Raw genomic sequence first — 16,309 nt, 5'->3', positions numbered from 1 at the left:
ACTACGTCTGTCTTTAAGTGTCATCTGTTTATCCAAACAGTAGCGTATTTCCTGCAACGTTGTGAAACATCTCTACTCCAATGCAGTGATCTCCCAAACCTATTCATCTCATTACAGATATATATAATTTTAATAAATCCAACTTGTGAAATCTGACTTTCCCAGCCAATATAATAACTGAAAGTAATATGCGTTCGTTTTCATTAAATCGCTTAGTTTGTTAATTAATAGCAGAATAAATTTAAAACAAAAATTAAATATCTTACTCTCTGCTGAACGATAACACACTTTAGAAATACTCTAATTCGGGCATAGGCAACACATTTCTCCTAAATTTTTGAGTTTGTTAAATTCTAGATGCAAGTAAATATATTGCGATAAATCGCCAAGTTTTTAATAGATATGAGAAGAACGAGGGTCTCCCACCTCTCTTTCTTCTACCAACCACTCGAGATAACTTTCGACTTGCCGTGTATTTTGAGTGAACCTTTGCCGCACACACACTACATACGCTTACGAACATCCATGCCTTTTCTTGGATTCGAATACGAACATTGGTACGGCAGTCAGCCTCACTAACCACTATACCTGCTGGGCGGTTCACTATTATCACGGTTAGAACATCGTGTGAACCACAGTGGTGTGAACATTCCTTTGGAATGCGCCCCCCCCCTTTTTTTCAAGGTCATTTTCTCCAGTCTAGCTTGCTCCGTAACTATGGTTTCTACAGAAAATGGTTCAGTCCTTTAAGACGTACGGAATTAGCCGAGAGTTGAGAATAAATAGTTGCATGCCGAGTTTTGTTCTGATAAATGTCTGGGGTTTTTATATCACATTGACTGCACATCTAGTTAATCGGTTTCTCTGCTAATTGCATGAGCTTTAAATAAGAAGGATTTTTTTTTTTCAGCTATGAACAACGTTTGGTTTTCAGAAAGAAATTTAATCAAGTCATTGATTACGCTAAAACTGATTATAATACAAGAATATACGAGTTTGCAAAGGAATTCGAAATACACATGTAAAGAATTTTATAAACATAAAAATTCAATAAAACATTTTGAAAAATAAATAAGCTTTTAAAGTCAAAATTAGAAGTTACAAGATAAGCAGTTTGAACAACTACTTTGATCGTTTTGTCTTTTCTTTGGTAAAATAAAACTTCAAACAATTTTAAATGAAATTATTCAAATTAGAAAAGTAACGTGCATCTATTATTAAACTGCATCTATTATTGGTGTCATTTTTCTTAATCTTATTACATTTAGAGTGGAAAAAAATAGTTCTTCCAATAATTGAAATTAACATTTGCTTTTTCGGAGATTTTAAAAACCAAAAATAGGTTACAAATCAGTTGCGTATATATATTATTTAAAATTAATTCTGCAGTATTTTAAAGGATCATGTTAATAAAAAGATACTTCAAAGAATTCGCTTTTAAAACAGCGAGTTCTTTTAATTAACTAAAGAATAAATTCTAACATTGCATTAAAATGTATTAAAAACCTGAAAAAAATTAATATTCTATACATGGAATGAGATGGAGGAATTTATTCTATAATTTATTAAATCCTTAAGTCATATATTTCTTTGAATATTGTTTTGAAAGATTATGTTAATCATATAATCCTTCAAATCGTATATTCATATATCATGTTGTAGAATTATACCATAAAATTTAAACAGTCATGCTATTTCTAAAATACAAACTCCCTATTATAATTGTTCACTATTATTTTAACGAAATACGATTTAGAAAAGGGAACTTATAAAATAAGCTCTTGTTTAAAATGGAAATGATCATGAATGCACTTGACAAAAATGTTTGTTTATCACATCGGAATTTTAAATTAAATATTTCTATTTGCAGAATTTATCTACTATTTTATATCGCGAATAATTAAAGCATGGGGCGTCTAATTAAAGAAGTCTAATAATTTAATATTTTCAAATGTATAAGCGATTATATTTTCCAATTTCTTATTAATTTAATTGCATTGTTAAATGTATAAGCCATTATCTTTTTAATTTATTATTTACGTTCCGCTCTTTTATTATTTGCGATATAAAATTGTACATGAAATCTGTAATTAGATTTTGTTTGCTTTTTTTTTACTTCCGTTAAACATTAAATTATACGATAAGATATTTTTCTCATTTTAATACATTAATTACCATATCCATTTTAAATAAAATCTTATTCTAAAAGGGAAGTATAAAAACCTTTACTTCCTTGTACGAAATGAAGGCCATACTGTAATCGCAAAAAATTTCGAGTATCCTATTTCAACGAATTTCAACGTATTTTTTTTTATTATATATATATATATATATATATGAAATAATAGAGCAGGAAAAGACGGAACACTGTTGATGCATAATAGCTATTAGATCCATATTGAAGAGAGAGCATTTCGATTGCATAGTATGCTAATATGGAAAGTTCGTAATATCTAAGAAACTTGGCAGCGAGGTATTTTGAATTCCATTTTTATTTGCAACTGACTTTTATAGCCACAATCACTCTAATCGTGCCTATTCACAGAACATTTACGTTTTTGATATTATAGCAATAGGAAGCAGCATAGCGAAATTACATCCAAACAGAGCAGAGAGAGCAGAACTGCGTAGTTATGCAAGATGGAAGCACACGAAGAGAAAAGTTTTGGTTTCAGTTAAAAAAGTTTCAGTTTGCAATTATTACGTCATCAGCATTGGGCAGGACATGCAAAATGGAATGATCTAGAAATGACGCAATTCAGAGAAGTTATTACGATTTCCAGAACAGAGAAGGAGAATTAAAGTTTTACCGTTAGTTTAAATTATAATTTTGATACGCATATTTTTGATCTTACTGTGTGTATATATATATATATATGTATATACATATATATATGTATACTCACTCTGTTACCCGGCTAGGTGAGCTCAGTTTTTTCGTTCTTATATGTTGGTAAATTCGGAATGTTTTGCTTTTAAAAAGTGATTAAATTAGTTTTTTCTTATGTTCCGGTTAAGATTTTTATGCCTTTAGTTAATCTGCATGCATTAGTTGTAGAATTATAAGCAATTTAAATTTTTAAGTAGTTTGGCTTAACGGGGCCACCATTTGTTTTCGTTTAGTGTAATACGGAATTAACTTAGCTGATGCACCAAATTCAGTATATTTTTGCCCAGTGAGGCCCAAAGTTGACTTTTTTTCACGTAGAAATTCGGAAGATCAGAATCGGCATAGTTGCCGAATTGCTTGTTTTGGCATGTAAATTTTGATTTTAAATGTAAAAATGGTGTTTTTAACTATATTTTGTCTTTTAGCTTTTATCTGTATTTTACAGTTTTTAATGAAGATGTTTTGCGTTTTTATGTATTTTTGCCTCGCCGCAAAATTATATCTGAATTGGTTGAATGAGAAATATGCCTCCAATGAAATCCGACGAAGTAAAAAAAAAAAAAAAAGTTTAAGTGAACTGCAACAAAATATGTCTATAATTTAATAAGCCGTACAAGGAAGTCGTGGGGTGTCCACATCAGATATCTCAAACTTAATGACACGATGTCCATTAAAAAAATTTCTTATGAAGGAATGTCGCTAATTCGTCATTAAAGTGCGCCAAGATGTCAAACACAAATTTTTCATGAGAAACGATTTTCTTTCCTGCCTGCTTCAAAGTGCAATATATTTTTTTTAATGCAGAAAACACTCTCACTTAATATCGTTTGATCATTCTTGTTTTGAAAGAGGAAGAAACGGTTGTTTTTATAATCTGTAAAAATTTGAATACTTTATATCCGATACATTTTAAATGAAAATTAAAATTCGGAGTTTATATTCTTTTCATTTATTTCCATTAAAAACGAACATAAAAGTTCATCAGAAAATCGCTAAATGGTGTTATTGTAGAATGTCATATAAATCTTATTCAAAGATTTTTTTCACAGAGAATGCAGATTTTTATAACCTCTATTCCTACTTGTCGAAAAATAAATAAGCTCAATTACGAAGTTTTTCACTAAGAATTACTGCTTTGTTTAGGAAAATTTTTCTATGAGAACAACTTTTCTTTTGACACTTGAAAATTAACAACCCGATTGAACGATGGGCATCTGCAAATCGCGATAAAATGGTCATTCATAACAATTTCTCTGCAAGGCTAAAAACTTTATCAAAATAGAAATGCGATCAAGCGTCAAGCTGTAGTAGAAACAAAGAAGTTTATAATTATATACTACTAACATTTAGGACTAGATTTATTGTATATTATTCTCAAGTTTTGTACCATTTGTAAAATTTTATCTCAAAGCATTAAAAAAAATTTCATAATTTGTTTATTTTGAGTTTAAATTAAGTTATTTAATGATTAATGAAACTTGTTTGAACTGTTTGAAGGAAATGTAGTTTAAGAAGTCAAAATTTAACCGTCAGTATATTTCAGCTACAAAGTGAAACAATGAACAAAAATGTCTTATAAGTACCAAACTTAAGATTTCAAATAGAAAATAAATATAAATTTGACTTTTTTTTCTTTGCGATATTCTGTTTTTTGTTTATACATATTTTGAAAAATATTTAGTAAGTAAAATTTAAAATTTATTATAAAATTTTTTAATAAAATTTGGCAATTTGTTAAAAAAAATGTCTGGTTCTTCATCTGTTTTCAGATCACGCAGTCGGCCTGCATATATGAGTCTGAGATCGCTGTTTAACGCCCCTAGAAGTTATATAGTAAGATAGAAGTTTAGTTTATTAAATTACGCCAAAGCAAGCAAGGTTTCTCTGAATAACGGGGGGAATGCCTTCACGGAGGACTTTCTAAGCGAAACTGGCTTGCATCCACTTTACACATGGAGAAAACCATGAAAACTGCCATTCAGCTAATACATTCGCCTGGAATTGAACCCAGGTCGAAATACCAGTGTTTAGAGACTAGAGTGTTAGAGTGTGTTAGAGCAGTGTGTTAGAATGTCACTTATCTACCGGTGGAACTTGAAATAAGATCCTGTTCTCAAATGTTACGCTACTACTAACAATGATAATGATAATAGTACAATGTAATATTCCTAATTTAATTCATAATGCTAATATTCATAATTTAATTAATAATAATAATATCATAATTCATAATGATAATATTTATTATTCGTAACGACAGTATTCATAATTCATTATGATAATATTCATAATTTAATGATCCTGTTCCCAAATGTTATGCTATCATTCATTAGAGCATATGAATACTAAAAATAATTCACCTACATGAATAGTGTAGCATTCATTCAATAAATATTTCACTTAAAGAATGCTACCGTTTTTAAGTCTTGCCGATTCGAAGGATAATGAATTAAAAGCAATCGTTCCAGACAGGTAGTTTTCTTGAAATTTATATTCGTATTACTTAACATGAAAGTGATGTAGTCCATGATTATATCAAGAAATGAAAGCTTGCAGTGCTACAGAGAATGCCACAGAAGCATAGAATCACTCATAATTTGAATTAAATGTGGTTTTCTTTGATAGGGAAAAATTATACCGCATTTCTAAAAAAATACCAAAACAGCAAACGATAAACGTTTGTTTAAGTATACATTTCAATCATTTATTTCGTTTACTCAGTCAACCTACTTTCAATAGGTGCATCATAAAAGTAAAGAATGAACACCCGGATATTTTTAATTCGACAAACATTTCGAAATGAAAGTTAAATAGTCTGAAGAGATGTTATTTCGATTTTTTTCATTCAGCTCCTTTGCTTTTTATTCTCTTATTACGATATTAAAATGTGCATACTTGAAACTCGTGGTATGGTTAAGGCAAAAGGTGGTATGGTGATATGGTTAAGGTTTCGTATTTTATTTTCCGCAGTGCAAGGAACGTAGAAACATACATACAAGCAGATTATTTCATTATTTAATAGCAGAGATATTCAATATCTAACAACCTTGTGTTAAGTGAAACTGTAAGGATCTTAAGTTTTACTAACGTTTATTTTTATTTTAAATCTTTACTATCACTTCTTATTTTCTACTTCCGGCCAGAATTAAAAGCTTAAACTTATTTATGCAAATTTGTCTGGCGAACGCCAAGTACTTAAGTTGTGGCTTTGTGCCAAGCAAGAGAGAGGAAGGAGTTAGTCGAAGCAGGCCGCTTGCCTTAGCAGTTTTACTCGGTTGCTGGTTGCCTTCCAGGCCAGAGGTTTAATCCTCTTAATAATTTTAAACGTATTGTAGTGTTAACAGTTCTCTGTACTACATACGGCTTCCTGTTAATATACGGCCAATCTTCCACGTAGGCCCTTGTTTGTTATTCCAAAGTTAAGTTAGAGTTTAGTTAATATTTTTATATTCTTACGTTCAGACCACAAGTGGTTGGTCTCTGTATTCCGAAGTACGGAAATCATTGTAAAGAGTGAAAAATAAAGGGTTTCGTATACCCTTCCTGTGTATCTTGTCTACTTCCCACATTTATTGAACATAGCTTTAGTAAGCTCCCTGTTCCGAGTCAGGTCTCTGCATGTTCCCAAAGAAAGTAAGGCGGAACATTGAACCTGATAAAACGTTTCGTATTTTATTTCCATTAAAAGGAAATTTTAATTTTACTGGTGAGAATTTACTGGTGAGAGACAAACCCAATTCACATATTGAAGCTTATTTTAGTTCAGGGTTGTCATCACAGTCTATTACGTTTTTCGGAGCAAGATGCATCATCTTCTTCCCAGGATTCGAGCTATCCATCTATCATTTGCCAACTGAGCGTGCTAACATGCTAAATTTCGAACGCACGAAAGTGAGGATGCCTTACATACTCCACTGAAAGGGCGACTGCGGAAAGAAACGAGATCCAATTTACCGAATGTAGGAGGTGACGGATTATCATACGGCCCATTTCGGAATCAGTTGGTATTTTTGGAGCAAGAAATATGAAAATTTAACTGCGCTGCCAAGAATTCGATTCATATTTTCCACGCTTTGCTGGATTTGCTAACCACTTTCGCCACAAAAATACGCACGGGGATTGAAATAATTCTTTATAGATGTACCTTCCTTTCTCAATAAAGGTATTCGATTCTCTCTCATGGAATACCATTTGTTACAGTGTATTCCATAAAAGAGACTGCTCCGTATTAGCGTTTAAAAAACTGCAAAGAAACTGTTTCTTATTAGCATTACACATGAGATAAACCATGAAACCCCCATGTATCCGCTTGTATCAACCTGGTTTGGATTCAGTCGCAGGCGAATGAACTGGTTGCACGGTTGGTTTTCGTGGTTTTGCCCATGGGTAATGTGAATAGGAATCACATACCCTCAGAAACTCCTCCACGAAAGCATCTGTATTCTTAGGTAAATGGTCTTCTTGGCTTTGCCATATTCGAATAACATAACCTAGAGCAGCCAACCCGGCCAATCTGTGCAGAAGCAGGGAATAGAACTTAAAAATAGCTGTCAACTTTCTCATGTTTAATTATTCGCTTTTTATGCTCCCCCCCCACCATCAAAGGAAACAATAGCGCCATTAATATTCATCATTGTCGACCATCTTACATAACATACCAATTTTTGATAGCTATAACTATTAATATTTTTACAGGATAAAAAAAAAAATAAATTCAGTCATGAATTAGACTGCTTTCCTTTATGTTAAAATGAGGTCAGGAAAATGAATTCCAAAATGAATATTTTACCCGAACTTTGTTTGCATCGAAGCTACAATAGCTTAAAATACGTGCTTCGTAATAAATTTTCAATTTAGAGCCTAAAATAAATTCTGACATTATATTTTTAATCACCATGTTATTAAAATTAATTTAGTGTGACACCTACACAATTTAAGAATACTTTTTCTGGCGCATAATTTAATTATCTAACCTCATTTGCATAAATTTTAACATTCTAGAAAGGTAAAAACTGTCAGTTTCAAGAAAAGGATCTAGAAGGTAATCGTTTTTTTATCTGCCGTAATCTTGAGAAAAAAAGGAGAAAATAATTTTTTACATAATTATTTTTGAGTTTTTATTTAACTTTCTATAATCTTATTTTGTCCTGTTTTTGTGTTCCGTATTAGTGAGGAGATTTTGATTAATATCACTTTAAGTGATGGGCGTGTCTTAAACACCGAGACAAATCAAGCAATCAAGACGATAAATTTACTGATTAAACTAAATACCTCTAATTTTAAATAATAAAGAATCTGTATGCATGTACCCAAAACCCATCAGATTTGATCACATATAGTTTTCATCACGAAAATGTTCAGTTCGAAGTTCAAATTTTGAATTTCGAATTCCTTTTTTTATTTATTTCGTATATTTTGCATGAATTTTTGGAACGTGCAATGACAACACTGTTCTCTACCAGGTCCAACGGTACAGCACGAGGATGCCAAAACGTCTACTGGTGAACTATTTGAAGAAAACGTCGGTAGATGTATTCTTCAAATAGTAGTATTTATTGTATAGCGAAAATCGTAAAAATTCTTTCATTTTTGTGAATCCGGAATATTAAGTATTTCAGGAAAAAATTTTGTCAGTTCTAAAAGACCTTTGTAGATTTCTTATGGTCCATCGGTTACTTCAGGATACAGAAAAGCAAGGATTTTCATGGAAGAGAAATTTTCTGTATTCAGAATTAGCCGATGAGCCATTTCAATGTATTTTAATTGTAATAGTTCATCCTAAAATTCTGGGCCCTTCCCAAAGCAAGGAAAAAGCAATGTAAATTCTAATTTAAATCTTCTATATTAAATAAAGAGAGTCAACGAATTGAAAACGTCAGTGAAATAATAAAATATTTTAGTAAAATATCCAAATGAAAATTTTACCTTTAAACAAATAGCACATAATCCAAAGAATTTAAAATGTAAGCAAAATTATAAAACTTTGGTGATAAGACTTAAATAAGAATACAAAAATTAATTCTAAATTTCTTACTCTATGTCTTTACTGATAATATTTTAGCAGCTTAATGCGCAAAAATACTAGGCAGAATTATATTTTGTTTTCAAAAAAATTTTTTGCAATTATATATACATCTATATATTATATACAGAGATTTTCTACATAAAAGTCTTTTTGTATAGTTTACTTTAATAGTACAATATCGAATCTTTTAATACAGTATTTTAGCCATTTATTGTAAGATTTTATTCAACTCACTTATGGTTTTGTCGCTACGTCGAAGTTTGTCCTCGATTTTTAAACTAATTCCTAATAAACTATTGAATTTAAAATTCGTACATACAATATTTGTGGACGACAATACAGTATGGTGAAAGGAATTTTTTTCATAATTCGATTTATAATTTTTTAATTTAATGTCCAAATAATTTTTACCACATACTTTCATTTAACTATCAAGTTGAAAAATCTCAGTTTGTACGATCGGATAGATCATAAAATTTTTTTAATGAAGTTTATATGATATTTTAACGTAATACAAGGGAAACTCGCTAGTTTTTTTAACCTAGCGAATATAATACAATTATAGGAAATATGGGATCATTCATTAACTGAAAATGATTTTTCAACTGAGTAATTTCATTGATAACATGTCTTTCGGACTAAAAAGATGAGAGTCTGAAACATAAGTTTTCATTTAAATAATTATTTTACACAGAATCAGCTTTTATTTAGTTTTAGCTTTTTCTAATTATTCTAAGTATTGTTAACAAAACTAAAACAATATTTATTGCCCTGTCTAACCTACTTTAAATAAGAATATTTTTGCTTATTTATGTACGGCAACTACACAACGTATAAAAAGTTAATATTATAATAAAAATGAACGTATCGCATTGTATAATACGATGCATTGCATTTGAAATTATACGTTTTCTTCATTTATATAAGTAAATGTATAATTAACGTAATTTATGGCTTAATAAAAATAGTTGTAAGTTACGATAACCTTTCTTTTTTCATATTTTGTTGGATTAATAATATTCATTGTACTGTTTCAGTGGTTGACGGATAACAGAAACTGGCGGTTAAAAGAGTAACGGATAATCGATTTTCCATTTTATATGCAAGTCAGGGAATTTGTCCTTGTGTCTTAACTTTATTGCTTAAATTATATTTTAAGGAATACGTATCATAGTTTCCAGGAACACATAAATAAATTATATTTTAGTAAACGCAATAACCGAACATTAACTTAGAGGTTTGTAATATTCAAACTTTGCCACCAAAGCAAGGGGAAAATTTAATGAAAATAATTAATGACAAATCAATTATGATAATGATTAATGATAATATTATGCTAATTTCCGTTATTATAATTATTATTTTTATGAATTGTGATAAGTAAAAAGAAACTGAATAAAAATTAAAAAATTCCATATGCATTATAAAATAAACAGATGCATCAGCCTTCTACAAGAGCAAATTATTAACCCAAAAGGGGCGTTAACCCAAATGGGCTATTAGTCTCGAAACGGGATTTGGGGTTGAATCACTATAAATTGCGTATCACTTTTCAAGTTGCTGTCACCAAATATTATCGCCCTGCATTATTTTTAATGAAATTAAATAATGAAAAATCTGCATGATTATATCTCGCACTGTGCGAAAACGATGGTACCTAGAGCTATCAAATTTTGAATAACGTAGTTCTCCACCCGAACATGGGTACCTAGAAGCTCAGAATTTTGAATTTCCTATTTATTTTATAACCTACTTCATACTTTATAAAACTTTAATGAATTTTTTATCAGCATTCTCAAGCGTTTGTAAGCGAGTAATAGAACAGTTTTATCTCGAGGCTGTCTATCGGAAATTCTAAAGATAAGCTGTTTTTAAATATTTTGTGATTTTGTTGCTGAGCTGTATTTTATGTGGCTTAAGTTCGTGGAACGTGATTTTAATGAGTAAAACCCACAAAACGTTAATAATAATAAGATAAAAAGAGTTTTGCAAGCCATGTTACTAAAAAAACTGAACATAGATATTAGAAAATTGAGAAAAGATTGAAAAGAATAGGAAAATGTGTGTCGCCACTTAACACTTCATCGGGAATTCTTAACATATGTTACTATGCTGCTTTTAAAATTCTTATAATTTTAAATAATAAGAATGAATTAATAATTATAATTAAATTGTATATGGCGCAAATGCGAACAAAATCATGCTAAATAATAAAGCTAAAAGACACACACAATAAAAAGGGTGTTAGCAGGAGCGAGTGCAACAGCAGACTGATAGGTTGCAAGTTTTACGAGCTCAGCGAGGACGCAAAACCTATAACGAATCCTTTTGGAGCACCCTTAAAATCTGAAACCTTTCAGATTTCTTTATTTCATTTTAAAATCATATTCTTAGTTTTAGGTGATTGCATAAATTATTCTTAGTTAGCCGTGAAAATATACAGAGTAAATTTTTTAGGTCAGTGGTGTCACGCTCAAACTGCCCACGGGCTGCACGCGAGAGCTGACAACAGCTGATGGACCAAAATTAAACAAAAATTTAACAAACATTTAAAAAAATTTTAATAAATTTTAAATTTCACTTACTAAGTATTTTTTTAATATACATGAACAATAATAATAACGTCGCAAATTAAAGAAATCCAAGCTTTTAATTAGTTTCTATTAGAAATCGAATGTTTGGTACCTGCAAGATAATTTTGTTGGTTACACTTTGTAATTCAATTATATTGCATTTCAGAGTGACGTTTTCTTCAAATAGTTCTAACATGTTTAATTATTCATTAGATAATTTACTTTAATTTAAATTGAAAGAAATTATGAAAGCTTTTTGAACTTTCCAGAGGAGAAAACTTTAAAATAAATAATTGCAACTTAGTCTGTTTACCTTACTTATTAAATTTTTCTTCTACGTATAAATGATAATGCACATGTTTGTATGTAAATAACGATAAACTTTTATATCTTACTACTATTTGACGTAGGATGCTGTTTCAATTTTGAAAAAATTTGTAACCTCGGAGAGAAATTATTAAAAATTATCTTCGCCATGGACTGTAAATAATCATAGAGCAATAGGGTTATTTTTTAATTAATTTCCAATTGTGAGAAAAAGCTGCTCGCATGTAAATGTGTTCCTGAACAAAGAGATTATTCGTAAAGCAAAAATTCTTAATAGAGCTTATTTATTTTTTGACAACTACGATTAACAGTTAATAAAATCTGTACCTTCAAATTTTAAAGAAGATTTATGTACCATACTGAAAATTTGTTAACTCCATTTATGGATTTTTTGCTGCACTAATGAATGAAATGTTTATTAATGGCAATGAAATTATATAAACTCGTCCTTCAAATAATTAAAATCTTAAAATCTTTCTAACACTGTATTTGCAATAAATTTATAATTGAAATGTCATCGCGGGGCACATGAAACCGTTTCGGGGACCACATGCGGCCAATTTCAGATGTCTGGTTTAAGCTTTTCTTCATGATTCACTGAACTTTATTTTATTGAATTTAATTTTGAATAAAATTTAAATTCAGACACATATTAAATTAAGTTTTTTCGCTCATGATGAGTTTCAAAAACAAATTATTAGGTATTCATTTATTATTATTAGGTATATCATTTTATGGTATTTAAGTAATTTCCTTTAAACAAAGAAAAGTGTTTTTCTTTATTACTTAATGATGTTCTTTAAGAAATATTTCAAAAATTACTATCATCCGTAATCTTTGAATTTTTAGATAATTCTAAATTTCGGACTCAGAAAAACTATCATTTTGGGGTATAAGGAAAATCTGTAACGTTTTTACAATTTTCATTTTTGCTTCCTCCTAAGAAGTAAAGGAAGTATTGTAATCACGAAAAATTCCGGGTACCATATTTCAACGAAAATACATTTTTACTGCTATCGAATGCAATTTAACGATGTTTTTGCGTAAGGACAGAATAAAGGACTCTTTTTCCCCAATCAAAATTATAAAACTGATTTAAAATGGATTCAGAAGAGATTTTTTATCGTGGCATCTGCGCATACGAGCACATTTACGATCGTCTTCTTTTATTATTACAAATTAACTCATGCTTAATCCAGTCTGGAATTATCATTTAAATTATTAAATTATCTCATATATCGACTCAGCATAGTGTATAAAATACATTAAGTTAGTTTCTACGCCTTCAGTGTCTTTTCGCCGAGTGGCACCAAAAGCAAACTTTTAGTTTCGTGCACTGAAAAATCTACCTTTGTACCTGCTGGCCGAATTGCTTGTTTTTGCGCAGAAACTCTAATTTTAATTGTAAAAATTGTTTAACTGCATTTTGTGTTTTATGTTTTTCTGTATCTTTCAATTTTTAATGAAGATATTTTGAGTTTTTTTTTTTTTTTTTTTTTTTTTTTTTTGCCATGCCGCGAAATGAGAACTGAATTAATTAAATGAGAAATATATCTTCAGCGTAATTCGAGGAAATAAGTGTTTCGTATTAGCAACGAATATTGTCGCCAGTCTGAATCGGACAGAGGAGCATTTTTAAGTATAGCGCATACGGTAAGCAGCGCTGAATCGTCTGTGAAAAACTGTTTCTTTTTTATTATTTGTTTAATTTCTTTTATACATCGTTTTAGATTTATTATAGTATTTGAATAGAACATGTTGCAACGATTAGATAATTCTTCAGATGATATAAATTTTGTGCATTCTGAGTTATAAAATGAATGAAATGCAACGCTGTTAAGTGAACCTAGTGACAGAGTATCGCTATGGTAAATAAATATAGTGAATTTATTCTATTGTGTTTTAAGCGTTATCGACGAAGTAGAATTCAACAAGTTTAAATGAAATGCAGGAAAAGGTGCGTATAATTTAATATTCCGTACAAGGAAGTCATGTGGTATACACATCAGATTTTTTTCCTATATAGCCTCTAACTCAACACTTCATTCGTCTTGAGAGTTTTGTATACCACAGTCTTTTGAATTTTATACAAACCAGAAAAAAATATGAGTTCAAATTTTCTTGAAATATTTTTATACTGCAAAACCTGTTTTCGTAATTTCGACAAAGGTTTTATAATTATTTTGGTAATATGAAAATACGTTCACATAATTTTACATGATATTCTGTACCTTTCTGCACAGTAGAAAAGTACATGACATTTTTCTACCATTGTTATAAAATATATACACATTGCTTCATTAAAACTATTATTAAGCATTTTTAATAGCATGAGAAAATATCATCGCAAAAAATTAAATAAATATATAAGTTTTTACTAATAAATGTGTTTTAATAAATATGCTTATATATGTATGTGAGTATTTATATTATTTGGTACTAAATTTTCTAAAAAAGTTCCAAATTTAAATGAACACAAACTTACAGGTCTGCGTAATATGGCACTTGAAATTATACTGTACAATTTTGATATCAAGCACAAACTAAATTAAAAAGATCACTTAACAGAAAAAATAAATATTTATAATGCTTTAAAATCTGATTTAGTAAGATAATAAATAATGGCGAGTATTTGTATTTAATAACTTTTTGCGAAATAGATTATAAACAATGAATTTATTTTTTTCTATAGCTAAATTAAAGAAAATTTTAATAATATATTCATTTCTTTGAATAACGCCATAAACTCCTTATTTTATATTATTAACAGAGGCATAAATTATGTTATGAGAGGATTATTCATGAAAGTTTTAAACCTTGAAAACTGCACTGAAATTTTTCTCTCTAATTAATTCTTCTTTCAGAACAAGTATTAAGCACATCTTAAGTATGCTGTCACTGTCTTTTCAGAAGCAACTTTTATTACCATTTTTCATTTCATTCACGACAGCTTCATTCATGAAGAGACAAATGGTAGTGTTTCATTATTTCCATTCGAGAAAAGTAAAATCAACAGCGTGATAAGAAAATACAAGATAAAACTCTAATAAATTTTAAGACTATTAATTTAAACAATTTAAAATTTCTTCCTTATATGTATAATATCACACACCATATAATACATTAGCTACTACAAATAAACTGAAACATATAAAAGATCAGTGAAATAAGTAAAAATTAACACATTTTAAAGAAAAAAGAAAATTATCTTAATTCAATAAAAGCAATTAGCATATTGCTTACTTTTTATCTTCTAGAAATCTTCAAGATCGTATCTGATAGCTAAAGATAAATTAAAGCTACAGCAACAAGAAATGCGCCTCTCTCAGACCGTCTTCCGCTAAGTTACCAACGCAACAGGCTCTAAACTGGCCATTAATAACAGGTGGTTCTAGTTCATCTTTTGTCCAACAGAGGGCAGCAGCATGTAAAATTCTACTTTTAAAGACGCATTTTATAGAAATATTCCTTGATTTTATTTTCTCAGTTATAAAGTAATAGCAGTTACAAATTGAATATGCTTAGAAAGCGTTATTTTATTCTGTCTCTGGCCTTTCATGAGTTGGGGCTATGGTAAAGATTATCAGTCGGATGCCGATCACTAAATTTTTCATTAAACTTAAATAGGGAGCGCATCGCCATCTGGTGGTAATACTTCGAATTTCATACTTAACGCACAGTGTCTTCTCTTTGATCCTTATTAACTAGAATAAATGTCTCAGTAATTTAAGAAAGTTACATAATTTAGTGGATAACTGTTCTAGATTTAATTTTTCTATTCATGTTAATATTCTGAAACAGATTAAAGCAATGATCTTCATTAAGGACTATCAAAATGTTTAAAAGTTATTCTGAGTTAATGAAAGGCAAGTCCATTTAGAGAATCATGTTATACGACAACCATTAAATATGATAACTTAAAATTATATTCAAAATAAATCACTTAAGAATACGCTTTGAAACGTTTAAATAAATGTGATAATGCTGATAAATAATGAAATGAACACTGAGGTAGAAAGGGGGGGAAAGAGTTTATTCTTATTTCAGCCGTTCAAGAAATGACTTTCGGAGCATTTTGTTGTTTATTTCTTAAAATTATTACCATAAAAAAGAAATATCTGATGTGGATGCCAGATAAATTCCTGGTACGGCTTATTAACTTATACGCCTTTTTTGCTGCGCTTTATTTAAACTTATTTCCTCTAATTTTATTAGATATATTTTTCATTCAATCAATTCATGTCTGATTTCGCGGGTAGGTAAAAATACATAAAAGCTCAATACGTTTTCATTAAAAATTGTGAAATACGGAAAAATTCAAAACGCACAAATGCAGTTAAAAACAGCTTTTTTTTTTTTTTTTTTTTTTTTTTTTTTTTTAGTTTTTTTCCCCGCCAAAACAAGCAATTCAGCCAGCGGGCAGAAAGACAGAGTTTTCGGCGCACAAAACTAAAAGTTAAATTTTGGTCAAACTCGGTAAAAAGGCACTGAAGT

The 16,309-nt window shown here is 29.6% G+C and overlaps 1 protein-coding gene across 2 annotated transcripts in view; it reads right to left on the bottom strand.

Annotated features, from left to right (window-relative positions):
* LOC118184469 (thyrostimulin alpha-2 subunit-like) overlaps positions 1-16,309 on the bottom strand; it is a 145,909-nt gene that overhangs the window by 110,897 nt on the left and 18,703 nt on the right. Inside the window, exon 1 of one of the 2 annotated variants that reach the window (XM_035354142.2) lies at positions 15,059-15,171. The exons of the other annotated variant lie outside the window; for it this stretch is intronic. The gene's annotated coding sequence lies outside the window, so the exon portion shown is untranslated. Of the gene's footprint in view, positions 1-15,058; positions 15,172-16,309 lie in introns of those variants that run through there. 2 annotated transcript variants of the gene reach the window in all.

Source organism: Stegodyphus dumicola, chromosome 9 (genome assembly GCF_044657685.1).
Source record: "Stegodyphus dumicola isolate Sdum_Otavi_A_Nest chromosome 9, ASM4465768v1".
NCBI classification, from domain to species: Eukaryota; Metazoa; Arthropoda; class Arachnida; order Araneae; family Eresidae; genus Stegodyphus; species Stegodyphus dumicola.
Note: the sequence above shows the minus strand (reverse complement) of the source record. Positions and strands in the feature narration are given on the sequence as shown.